The sequence below is a fragment of the Oncorhynchus nerka genome, linkage group LG27, assembly GCF_034236695.1.
Source record: "Oncorhynchus nerka isolate Pitt River linkage group LG27, Oner_Uvic_2.0, whole genome shotgun sequence".
In the NCBI taxonomy this organism is placed as follows: Eukaryota; Metazoa; Chordata; class Actinopteri; order Salmoniformes; family Salmonidae; genus Oncorhynchus; species Oncorhynchus nerka.
The window spans coordinates 53,306,045-53,318,312 of record NC_088422.1 but is presented as its reverse complement, the minus strand read 5'-3'; positions in this window follow the sequence as shown (position 1 = coordinate 53,318,312).

Genomic DNA, 12,268 nt, shown 5'->3' with positions numbered 1-12,268 from the left:
CAACTGGCAGCTGTCTTCACTACCATTTTCAACATGTCCATGATTGAGTCTAATACCAACATGTTTCAAGCAGACCACCATAGTCCATGTGCCCAAGAACACTAAGGCAACCTGCCTAAATGACAACAGACCTGTAGCACTCACTTTCAAAGGCTGGTAATGGCTCACATCAACACCATTATCCCAGAAACCCTAGACCCATTCCAATTTGAATAGCGCCCCAACAGATCCACAGATGATGCAATCTCCATTGCACTCAACACTGCCCTTTCCCACCTGGATATTCATTGACTACAGTTCAGCGTTCAACACCATACCTCAAAGCTCATCGCTAAGCTAAGGACCCTGGTACTAAACACCTCCCTCTGCAACTGGATCCTGGACTTCGTGATGGGCTGCCCCCAGGTGGTGACGGTAGGTAGCAACACATCTGCCACACTGATCCTCAACACTGGAGCCCCTCGGGGTGCATGCTCAGTCCCCTCCTGTACTCCCTGTTCACCCACAACTGCGTGGCTAGGCACGACTCCAACACCATTATTATTATTTAGTTTGCAGACGACAACAGTGGTAGGCCTGATCACACGACAATGACAAGACAGCCTATAGGGAGGAGGTAAAGAGACCTGGCCGGGTGGTGCAAGAATAACAACCTATCCCTCAACGTAACCAAGACTAAGAAGATGACTGTGGACTACAGGAAAAGGAGGACCGAGAACGCCCCCATTCTCATCGACGGGGCTGTAGTGGAGCAGGTTGAGAGCTTCAAGTTCCTTTGTGTCCACATCACCAATAAACTAGAACGGTCCAAACACACCAAGACAGTCATGAAGAGGGCACGACAAAGCCCATTCCCCCTCAGGAAACTAAAAAGATTTGGCATGACTGATCCTCAGATCCTCAAAAGGTTCTACAGCTGCAACATCGAGAGCACCAAATCAAATCAAATCAAATTTTATTTGTCACGTACACATGGTTAGCAGATGTTAATGCAAGTGTAGCGAAATGCTTGTGCTTCTAGTTCCGATAATGCAGTAATAACCAACAAGTAATCTAGCTAACAATTCCAAAACTACTACCTTATAGAGACAAGTGTAAGGGGATAAAGAATATGTACATAAAGATATATGAATGAGTGATGGTACAGAGCGGCATAGGCAAGATACAGTAGATGGTATTGACTGCAGTAATATACATATGAGATGAGTATGTAAACAAAGTGGCATAGTTAAAGTGGCTAGTGATACATGTATTACATAAGGATGCAGTAGATGATATAGAGTACAGTATATACGTATGCAAATGAGATGAATAATGTAGGGTATGTAACATTATATTAGGTAGCATTGTTTAAAGTGGCTAGTGATATATTTTACATAATTTCCCATCAATTCCCATTATTAAAGTGGCTGGAGTTGAGTCAGTGTGTTGGCAGCAGCCACTCAATGTTAGTGGTGGCTGTTTAACAGTCTGATGGCCTTGAGATAGAAGCTGTTTTTCAGTCTCTCGGTCCCAGCTTTGATGCACCTGTACTGACCTCGCCTTCTGGATGATAGCGGGGTGAACAGGCAGTGGCTCGGGTGGTTGTTGTCCTTGATGATCTTTATGGCCTTCCTGTGACATCGGGTGGTGTAGGTGTCCTGGAGGGCAGGTAGTTTGCCCCCGGTGATGCGTTGTGCAGACCTCACTACCCTCTGGAGAGCCTTACGGTTGTGGGCGGAGCAGTTGCCGTACCAGGCGGTGATACAGCCCGACAGGATGCTCTCGATTGTGCATCTGTAGAAGTTTGTGAGTGCTTTTGGTGACAAGCCAAATTTCTTCAGCCTCCTGAGGTTGAAGAGGCATTGCTGCGCCTTCTTCACGATGCTGTCTGTGTGGGTGAACCAATTCAGTTTGTCTGTGATGTGTACGCCGAGGAACTTAAAACTTACTACCCTCTCCACTACTGTTCCATCGATGTGGATAGGGGGGTGTTCCCTCTGCTGTTTCCTGAAGTCCACAATCATCTCCTTAGTTTTGTTGACGTTGAGTGTGAGGTTATTTTCCTGACACCACAGTCCGAGGGCCCTCACCTCCTCCCTGTAGGCCGTCTCGTCATTGTTGGTAATCAAGCCTACCACTGTTGTGTCGTCCACAAACTTGATGATTGAGTTGGAGGCGTGCGTGGCCACGCAGTCGTGGGTGAACAGGGAGTACAGCAGAGGGCTCAGAACGCACCCTTGTGGGGCCCCAGTGTTTAGGATCAGCGGGGTGGAGATGTTGTTGCCTACCCTCACCACCTGGGGGGGGTGGCCCGTCAGGAAGTCCAGTACCCAGTTGCACAGGGCAGGGTCGAGACTCAGGGTCTCGAGGTTGATGACGAGCTTGGAGGGCACTATGGTGTTAAATGCCGAGCTGTAGTCGATGAACAGCATTCTCACATAGGTATTCCTCTTGTCCAGATGGGTTAGGGCAGTGTGCAGTGTGGTTGAGATTGCATCGTCTGTGGACCTATTTGGGCGGTAAGCAAATTGGAGTGGGTCTAGGGTGTCAGGTAGGGTGGAGGTGATATGGTCCTTGACTAGTCTCTCAAAGCACTTCATGATGACGGAAGTGAGTGCTACGGGGCGGTAGTCGTTTAGCTCAGTTACCTTAGCTTTCTTGGGAACAGGAACAATGGTGGGAGGAGGGGCTGCCTGGTACGGCAACTGCTCGGTCTCTGACCGCAAGGCACGACAGAGGGTAGTGCGTACGGCCCAGTACATCACTGGGGCTAAGTTGCCTGCCATCCAGGACCTCTACACCAGGCGGTGTCAGAGGAAGGCTCTAAAAATTGTCACTGACCACAGGCAACCTAGTCATTGACTGTTCTCTTTACTACCGCATGGCAAGTGGTACCGGAGCACCAAGTCTAGGACCAAAAGGCTTCTTAACAGCTTTTACCCCTAGGCTATAAGACTCCTGAACAGGTAATCAAATGGCTACCCGGACTATTTGCATTGTGCCTCCCCAACCCCTCTTTTACGCTGCTGCTACTCTATGTTTATCATATATGCATAGACACTTTAACTATACATTCATGAACATACTACCTCAATTAGCCCGACTAATCGGTGCCCCCACACATTGGCTACCCGGACTATCTGCATTGTGTCTACCACCCACCATCCACCAACCCCTCTTTTATGCCACTGATACTCTCTGTTTATCATATACAGTGGGGAGAACAAGTATTTGATACACTGACGATTCTGCAGGTTTTCCTACTTATAAAGCATGTAGAGGTCTGTCATTTTTATAATAGGTACACTTCAACTGTGAGAGACGGAATCTAAAACAAAAATCGAGAAAATCACATTGCATGATTTTTAAGTAATTAATTTGCATTTTATTGCATGACATAAGTATTTGATCACCTACCAACCAGTAAGAATTTCGGCTCTCACAGACCTGTTAGTTTTTCTTTAAGAGTCCCTCCTGTTCTCCACTCCTTACCTGTATTAACTGCACCTGTTTGAACTCGTTACCTGTATAAAAGACACCTGTCCACACACTCAATCAAACAGACTCCAACCTCTCCACAATCGCCAAGACCAGAGAGCTCTGTAAGGACATCAGGGATAAAATTGTAGACCTGCACAAGGCTTGGATGGGCTACAGGACAATAGGTAAGCAGCTTGGTGAGAAGGCAACAACTGTTGGCGCAATTATTAGAAAATGGAAGAAGTTCAAGATGACGGTCAATCACCCTCGTGGGGCATCAAGGATCATGAGGAAGGTGAGGGATCAGCACAGAACTACACGGCAGGACCTGGTCAATGACCTGAAGAGAGCTGGGACCACAGTCTCAAAGAAAACCATTAGGAACACACTACGCCGTCATGGATTAAAATCCTGCAGCGCACGCAAGGTCCCCCTGCTCAAGCAAGCGCATGTCCAGGCCCGTCTGAAGTTTTCCAATGACCATCTGGATGATCCAGAGGAGGAATGGGAGAAGGTCATGTGGTCTGATGAGACAAAAACAGAGCTTTTTGGTCTAAACTCCACTCGCCGTGTTTGGAGGAAGAAGAAGGATGAGTACAACCCCAAGAACACCATCCCAACCGTGAAGCATGGAGGTGGAAACATCATTTGGGGATGCTTTTCTGCAAAGGGGACAAGATGACTGCACCATATTGAGGGGAGGATGGATGGGGCCATGTATTGCAAGATCTTGGCCAACAACCTCCTTCCCTCAGTAAGAGCATTGAAGATAGGTCGTGGCTGGGTCTTCCAGCATGACAACGACCCGAAACACACAGCCAGGGCAACTAAGGAGTGGCTCCGTAAGAAGCATCTCAAGGTCCTTGGAGTGGCCTAGCCAGTCTCCAGACCTGAACCCAATAGAACATCTTTGGAGGGAGCTGAAATTCCGTATTGCCCAGCGACAGCGCCGAAACGTAAAGGATCCGGAGAAGGTCTGTATGGAGGAGTGGGCCAAATTCCCTGCTGCAGTGTGTGCAAACCTGGTCAAGAACTACAGGAAACGTATGATCTCTGTAATTGCAATTACAAAGGTTTCTGTACCAAATATTAAGTTCTGTTTTTCTGATGTATCAAATACTTATGTCATGCAATAAAATGCTAATTCATTACTTAAAAATCATACAATGTGATTTTCTGGATTTTTGTTTTATATTCGTCTCTCACAGTTGAAGTGTACCTATGATAAAAATTACAGACCTCTACATGCTTTGTAAGTAGGAAAAACTGCAAAATCGGCAGTGTATCAAATACTTCTTCTCCCCACTGTATATATTGATTGCAATTGTTCCCGAATGAATGACCGTTCATGTGCAAAGGATTAGCATTTCAATTGTTATAATTATCACTGTCTAACAAGCCGCCGTGCCGGTTTAGCCCACTAGGGAACATCCCCCTATCATTTCTTTGTAAACATATCTAATTTGTTTGTTTGTGTGATGCATTTCTGTGAATTACTTAGTTAGTAAATAAATGATTTTAAGACAATTGATGTATGGATGACAAATAGTGAACACTGGGTTCGTGCAGGTAACCAACAATTTACGACGTTTGGAATGAGACTGATGTGAGGTAAATAATAATTCATAAATTCGAAGACTAATTGATCAGATATGAAAATATCTGAAAGTTATATTAGGAAAATTATAACTTTATAATCTGAATATATTCCTTGGTGCCCTGACTTCCTAGTTAATTACAGTTACATGATTAATCAGTTTAATCGCGCAATAATAATTAGAGAGAGTTATTTGATAAATAAGTCTTCAGTTTTAATGATGCCAAAGACACGACACTACCCATTTAACAAAGTGTCCCTTTTCAAAAATATTACAGGCTATGTAGATGGGCTCCTGAATCTCCTCCTCAACGAGGTCACCCTTGATCCAACGCCGTATGTGGGGAAGCTGTGCAAGCTGTCCATCCCAGGACCCCTGTCTGTGAGAGGCCTGACAAGGAGGAGGCCATACAGTGCCTTCAGAAAGTATTCATACCCCTTGACTTTTTCAAAATGTTGTTGTTACAGCCTGAATTTAAAATGCATTAAATGTAGATTTTTTTGTCACTGGCCTTACACACACTACCCCATACAGGACAGTACCGTACAGTACCACTCAACAGTTTGGACACACCTACTCATTAAGGTTTTTCTTTATTTGACTATGTTCTACATTGTAGAATAATAGTGAAGACATCAAAACTATGAAATAACACATATGGAATCATGTAGTTACCAATAAAGTGTTAAACAAATCCAACAATATTTTATATTTGAGATTCTTAAAAGTAGCCACCCTTTGCATGATGACTGCTTTGCACCCCCTTCGGCATTCTCTCAACCAGTTTCATGAAGTAGTCACCTGGAATTTATTTCAATTAACAGGTGTGCTTTGTTAAAAGTTAATTTGTGGAATTTCTTTCCTTCTTAATGCGTTTGAGCCAATCAGTTGTGTTGTGACAAGGTAGGGTTGGTATACAGAAGATAGCCCTATTTGGTAAAAGACCAAGTCCATATTATGGCAAGAACAGCTCAAATAAGCAAAGAGATGGTGTGGGGGTGCATTGCTGGTGACACAGTCTGTGATTTCTTTTAGAATTCAAGGCACACAAAAGCAGCATGGCTTCCACAGCATTCTGCAGCGATACACCATCCCATCTGGTTTGCACTTAGTGGGACTATCATTTATTTTTCAACAGGACAATGACCCAACACACCTCCAGGCTGTGCAAGGGCTATTTAACCAAGAAGGAGAGTGATGGATTGCTGCATCTGATGGCCTGGCCTCCACAATCACCCAACCTCAAACCCAATTTTATTACCTTGTATTGTTTTTTCAAGCATTCGGATAGGAGGTTGCATGCACTGTAGAGCGGCTGGGTGCCTTTATTAGGCTTAAGGGTCCAAGTACTTTCTTTAATATAAAATTACGTCTCACCATTATTTCACACCTTTATTTCTTACGAGTGTTCATGTTGATCAGTATTTCGGCTATGCTGGCCTATTATAAATTATTTAGACTGGATTTCTGTATAGCACTTTGTGACATCTCCTGATGTAAAAATGGCTTTATAAATACATTTGATTGATTGATTGATTGATTGATTAACTCTGCCTGTTTTTTCAGGCTTCCTGGTCGTTTTGTGAGAAAATATACAATTTATTGAATTCTGAGTGTTAGGTTCTAACTAAACATAGTCAAAACTCACGGAAAACTAATACAGCTCAAACCAAGTTTATTCACCCACTGAGTCACACAGCTGCATAAGACAGAGACATATTTACACAAGTACATATATTTATAACTTCCTCCTGTGCTAAGTCTACTCCTTACATATCTCGACAGCCAATACTTCTCAGTTGCTAGGCAGGAAGTTAAATGATATGGGTAATGAACTGTTCCTTCTCCCTTCGTGTGACCTGACCTGACGTCGGCCCCCATTCCTCACTAATCCACAGCTATCCACCCTCATCAGTGACTGCAACCATGTGATTGCTTTTCCCCTTACTTAGTAAAATTCTAAGCCCCTGGCTTATATCCAACCTCCATTGACCCCTACACATTAACTTCTGGTGTAGCAAGTGTTTCTAATTACAACCCAACAACTGAAACCAGACTGTGGCCCTTCTCCTCTCCATAGGATACCTAATATCTGATACTAACATGTTCTGACAGAATGTAAACTCTTTGCATTCCCCTTGCTCTCTCAGTAACATGAATAAGGATATTTCATATTTAACGTTTATACCCCATCAGTCCCCCATTTTGAACATTAACTCCGTACTGTTCAACATTATATAAACTTGTAAATGACTTGTAAATGAACAAAAAAATAAAACATGAACAAAAAATAAAACATGATTAACATTCTCAGTTGATTTGTATCATCTTTACACCTCTGAGACTAATGGCCTCTGATCTATCGTCACACTATGCACACTCTTACTCCCCCTTCAAATCAAATCAAATCAAATTTATTTATATAGCCCTTCGTACATCAGCTGATATCTCAAAGTGCTGTACAGAAACCCAGCCTAAAACCCCAAACAGCAAGCAATGCAGGTGTAGAAGCACGGTGGCACGGAAAAACTCCCTAGAAAGGCCAAAACCTAGGAAGAAACCTAGAGAGGAACCAGGCTATGTGGGGTGGCCAGTCCTCTTCTGGCTGTGCCGGGTGGAGATTATAACAGAACATGGCCAAGATGTTCAAATGTTCATAAATGACCAGCATGGTTGAATAATAATAAGGCAGAACAGTTGAAACTGGAGCAGCAGCACAGTCAGGTGGAAGTTGAAACTGGAGCAGCAGCATGGCCAGGTGGACTGGGGACAGCAAGGAGTCATCATGTCAGGTAACTCCTGGGGCATGGTCCTAGGGCTCAGGTCAGTTGAAACTGGAACAGCAGCATGGCCAGGTGGACTGGGGACAGCAAGGAGTCATCATGGACAACTGATAAGGACAATTCAGCTGGAGCTTTTGACTTCCTACATTTCAGCCGGAGCTTTTGACTTCCTCCTTTTCCTCCTTTGGGTTCGTATGAGAGTGATCAAATCGAATCAAATTGTATTCGTCACATGTACCGAATAAAACAGGTGTAGACCTTACAGTGAAATGCTTACTTACGAGCCCCTAACCAACAATGCATTTTCAAAAATACGAATAAGAATAAGAAATAAAGTAACAAGTAATTAAGAGAAGCAGTAAAATAGCAAAATTAAGATTATATACAGGGGGGGGTACCGGTACAGAGTCAATGTGCAGGGGCACCGGTTAGTTGAGGTAGTATGCACATGTAGGTAGAGTTATTAAAGTGACTATGCATAGATGATAACAACAGAGAGTAGCAGCGGTTTAAAAGATAGGGGGGCAATGCAAATAGTCTTGGTAACAATTTGATTAGATGTTCAGGATTCTTATGCCTTGGGGGTAAGAGGCTGTTTAGAAGCCTCTTGGACCAAGACTTGGCGTTCCGGTACCTCTTGCCATGCGGTAGCAGAGAGAACAGTCTATGACTAGGGTGGCTGGAGTCTTTGACAATATTTAGGGCCTTCCTCTGACACCGCCTGGTATAGAGGTCTTGGATGACAGGATGCTTGGCCCCAGTGATGTACTGGGCCATATGCACTACCCTTTGTAGCGCCTTAAGGTCGGATGCCGAGCAGTTGCTATACCAGGTGGTGATGCAACCGGTCAGGATGCTCTCGATGTTGCAGCTGTAGAACTTTTTGATGATATGGGGACCAATGCCAAATATTTTCAGTGTCCGGAGAGGAAAAAGGTGTTGTCATGTCCTCTTCATGACGGTCTAGGAGTGTTTGGACCATGATAATTTGTTGGTGATGTGGACACCAAGGAACTTGAAACTCTCAACCCGCTCCACTACATCCCCGTTGATGTGAATGTACGTCACTTCCGGGTTGGAGCGAGCGGTCGCATTCGCACTTCGGTCCGCAGGTTGTATAACTTTTCATTACATTTCATTACATTTCACTATAGTACAACGGTTTGATTTGTCTAATCTTAGCAATTTCTTCTTAGCTAGCTACATAGCCGTCTTTGTATTAAAGATAATTGCTTTACAGACACTATGTGTCTGTCTATCCCTGTTCTCTCCTCTCTGCACAGACCATACAAACGCTCCACACCGCGTGGCCGCGGCCACCCTAATCTGGTGGTCCCAGCGCGCACGACCCACGTGGAGTTCCAGGTCTCCGGTAGCCTCTGGAACTGCCGATCTGCGGCCAACAAGGCAGAGTTCATCTCAGCCTATGCCTCCCTCCAGTCCCTCGACTTCTTGGCACTGACGGAAACATGGATCACCACAGATAACACTGCTACTCCTACTGCTCTCTCTTCGTCCGCCCACGTGTTCTCGCACACCCCGAGAGCTTCTGGTCAGTGGGGTGGTGGCACCGGGATCCTCACAACAATCCTCACATCCTCACAACTCCATTGTGTCCTCCTCCCAGAGCGCTAAGAACCTTGGCGTGATCCTGGACAACACCCTGTCGTTCTCAACTAACATCAAGGCGGTGGCCTGTTCCTGTAGGTTCATGCTCTACAACATCCGCAGAGTACGACCCTGCCTCACACAGGAAGCGGCGCAGGTCCTAATCCAGGCACTTGTCATCTCCCGTCTGGATTACTGCAACTCGCTGTTGGCTGGGCTCCCTGCCTGTGCCATTAAACCCCTACAACTCATCCAGAACGCCACAGCCCGTCTCTGGTGTTCAACCTTCCCAAGTTCTCTCACGTCACCCCGCTCCTCCGCTCCCTCCACTGGCTTCCAGTTGAAGCTCGCATCCGCTACAAGACCATGGTGCTTGCCTACGGAGCTGTGAGGGGAACGGCACCTCAGTACCTCCAGGCTCTGATCAGGCCCTACACCCAAACAAGGGCACTGCGTTCATCCACCTCTGGCCTGCTCGCCTCCCTACCACTGAGGAAGTACAGTTCCCGCTCAGCCCAGTCAAAACTGTTCGCTGCTCTGGCCCCCCAATGGTGGAACAAACTCCCTCACGACGCCAGGACAGTGGAGTCAATCACCACCTTCCGGAGACACCTGAAACCCCACCTCTTTAAGGAATACCTAGGATAGGATAAAGTAATCCTTCTCACCCCCCTTAAAAGATTTAGATGCACTATTGTAAAGTGGCTGTTCCACTAGATGTCATAAGGTGAACGCACCAATTTGTAAGTCGCTCTGGATAAGAGCGTCTGCTAAATGACTTAAATGTAAATGTAAATGTAAATGAATGGGGATGTGTTCGGCCCCCCTTTCCTGTAGTCCACGTTCAGCTCCTTTGTCTTTCTCATGTTGAGGGAGAGGTCGTTGTCCTGGCACCACACTGCCAGGTCTTTGAGCTCCCCCCTATAGGCTGTCTCATTGTTGTTGGTGATCAGGCCGACCATTGTTGTGTCGTCTGCAAACTTAATGATGGTGTTGGAGTAGTGTTTGGCCACACAGTCGTGGGTGACCAGGGGGTTCAGGAAGGGACTAAACACGCACTCATGAGGGTTCCCCGTGTTGAGGGTCAGCTTGGTAAATGTGTTGTTGCCTATCCTTACCACCTGCGGGTGGCCTGTCAGGAAGTCCAGGATCCAGTTGCAGAAGGAGGTGTTTAGTCCCAGGGTCCTTAGCTTAGTGATGAGCTTTGTGGGCACAATGGTGTTGAACACTGAGCTGTAGTCAATGAACAGCTATTTCACATGGGTGTTCCTTTTGTCCAGGTGGGAAAGGGCAGTGTTGAGTGCGTTTGAGATTTCCTCATCTGTGGATCTGTTGGGACGCTATGCGATTTGGAGTGGGTCTAGGGTTTCTGGGATAATGGTGTTGATGTGAGCCATGACCAGCCTTTCAAAACATTTCATGGCTACAGATGTGAGTGCTACAGGGCTGTAGTCATTTAGGCTTTCTTGGTCACAGGGACTATGGTGGTCTGCTTGAAATATGTAGGTCAGGGAGGGATTGAAAATGTCAGTGAAGACACTTGCCAGTTGGTCATGCTGTGAGTGCACGTCCTGGTAATCTGTTTGGGCCTGCGGCCTTGTGAGAAAGTACATTAAACAGGTCAACATTCACATCAGCTACGGTGAGAGTGATGACACAGTTGTCTGGAACAGCTGATGCTCTCATGCATGCTTCAGTGTTGCTTGCCTCGAAGAGATCATAAAAGACATATAGCCCGTCTGGCAGGTTTGCTTCACTGGGCAGTTGGTGGCTGGGTTTCCCTTTGTAGTCCGTAATAGTTTGCAAGCCCTGCCACATCCGACGAGCGTCAAGAGCCGGCGTTGTAGGATTCAATCTTAGTCCTGTTGTCACACCCTGATCGGTTTCACCTGTCTTTGTGCTTGACTCCACCCCCCTCCAAGTGTCACCCATATTCTCAATTATCCCCAGTGTATTTATACCTGTATTCTCTGTTTGTCTGTTGACAGTTCGTTTTGTTTGTCAAGCCTACCAGCGTTTTCCCTCTTGCTCCTGTCTGTTTCTAGTTTTCCCGGTTTTGACCCTTCTGCCTGCCCTGAGTCTGCCATTCTGTACCTTGTCACAACACCCGGGATTATTGCCCTCTGCCTGCCCTGATCCAGAGGCTGCCTGCCGTTTTGTACCTTTTGGACTTTGACCTGGATTACTGACCTCTTCCTGCCCTTTACCTGTCATTTTGCCTGTCCCCTGTTCTAGTAATAAACATTTGTTACTTTGACACTGTCTGCATCTGGGTCTTCCCTAAAACGTGATAGTACGAACTGGCCATGACTGACCCAGCAGACTCGGACCAGCTCCACCACGCCATCTCCTCCCAAGGAGCCATCATTGGAAGGCACAAGGAGTTGCTTCATGCTCTTATGGAAGGGTTCCAGAACTTGGCCGAACGCCTGGACCGAGCGTGGAACACATTGCTGGAACAATTCCGCAGGTTGTCTGTTAGGCAGTTTACCACGATGGTAACCTCCCAGCCCCTCAATAACCCGGTTGTTAGCAGCGCCACCTCCATGGCCACCCCGGTTTCCCAGGAACCCCGCTTAACTCCCCCGGAATGCTTCCATGGAGAGTTGGGCACCTGTCAGAAGTTTCTCGCTCAGTGTTCCCTCATCATTGAGCTGTAGCCCTCCTCCTTCCCCTCGGACCGCACTAAGGTAGCATACCTCATCACGCTCATGTCCGGGAGGGCTTTCCATGGGCTACAGCAGTATGGGAACAATAGTCGGCCATATTCTTCGGCCATATGCCGGAGGGGACGGAACATCCGTTCATTGTGTAGAC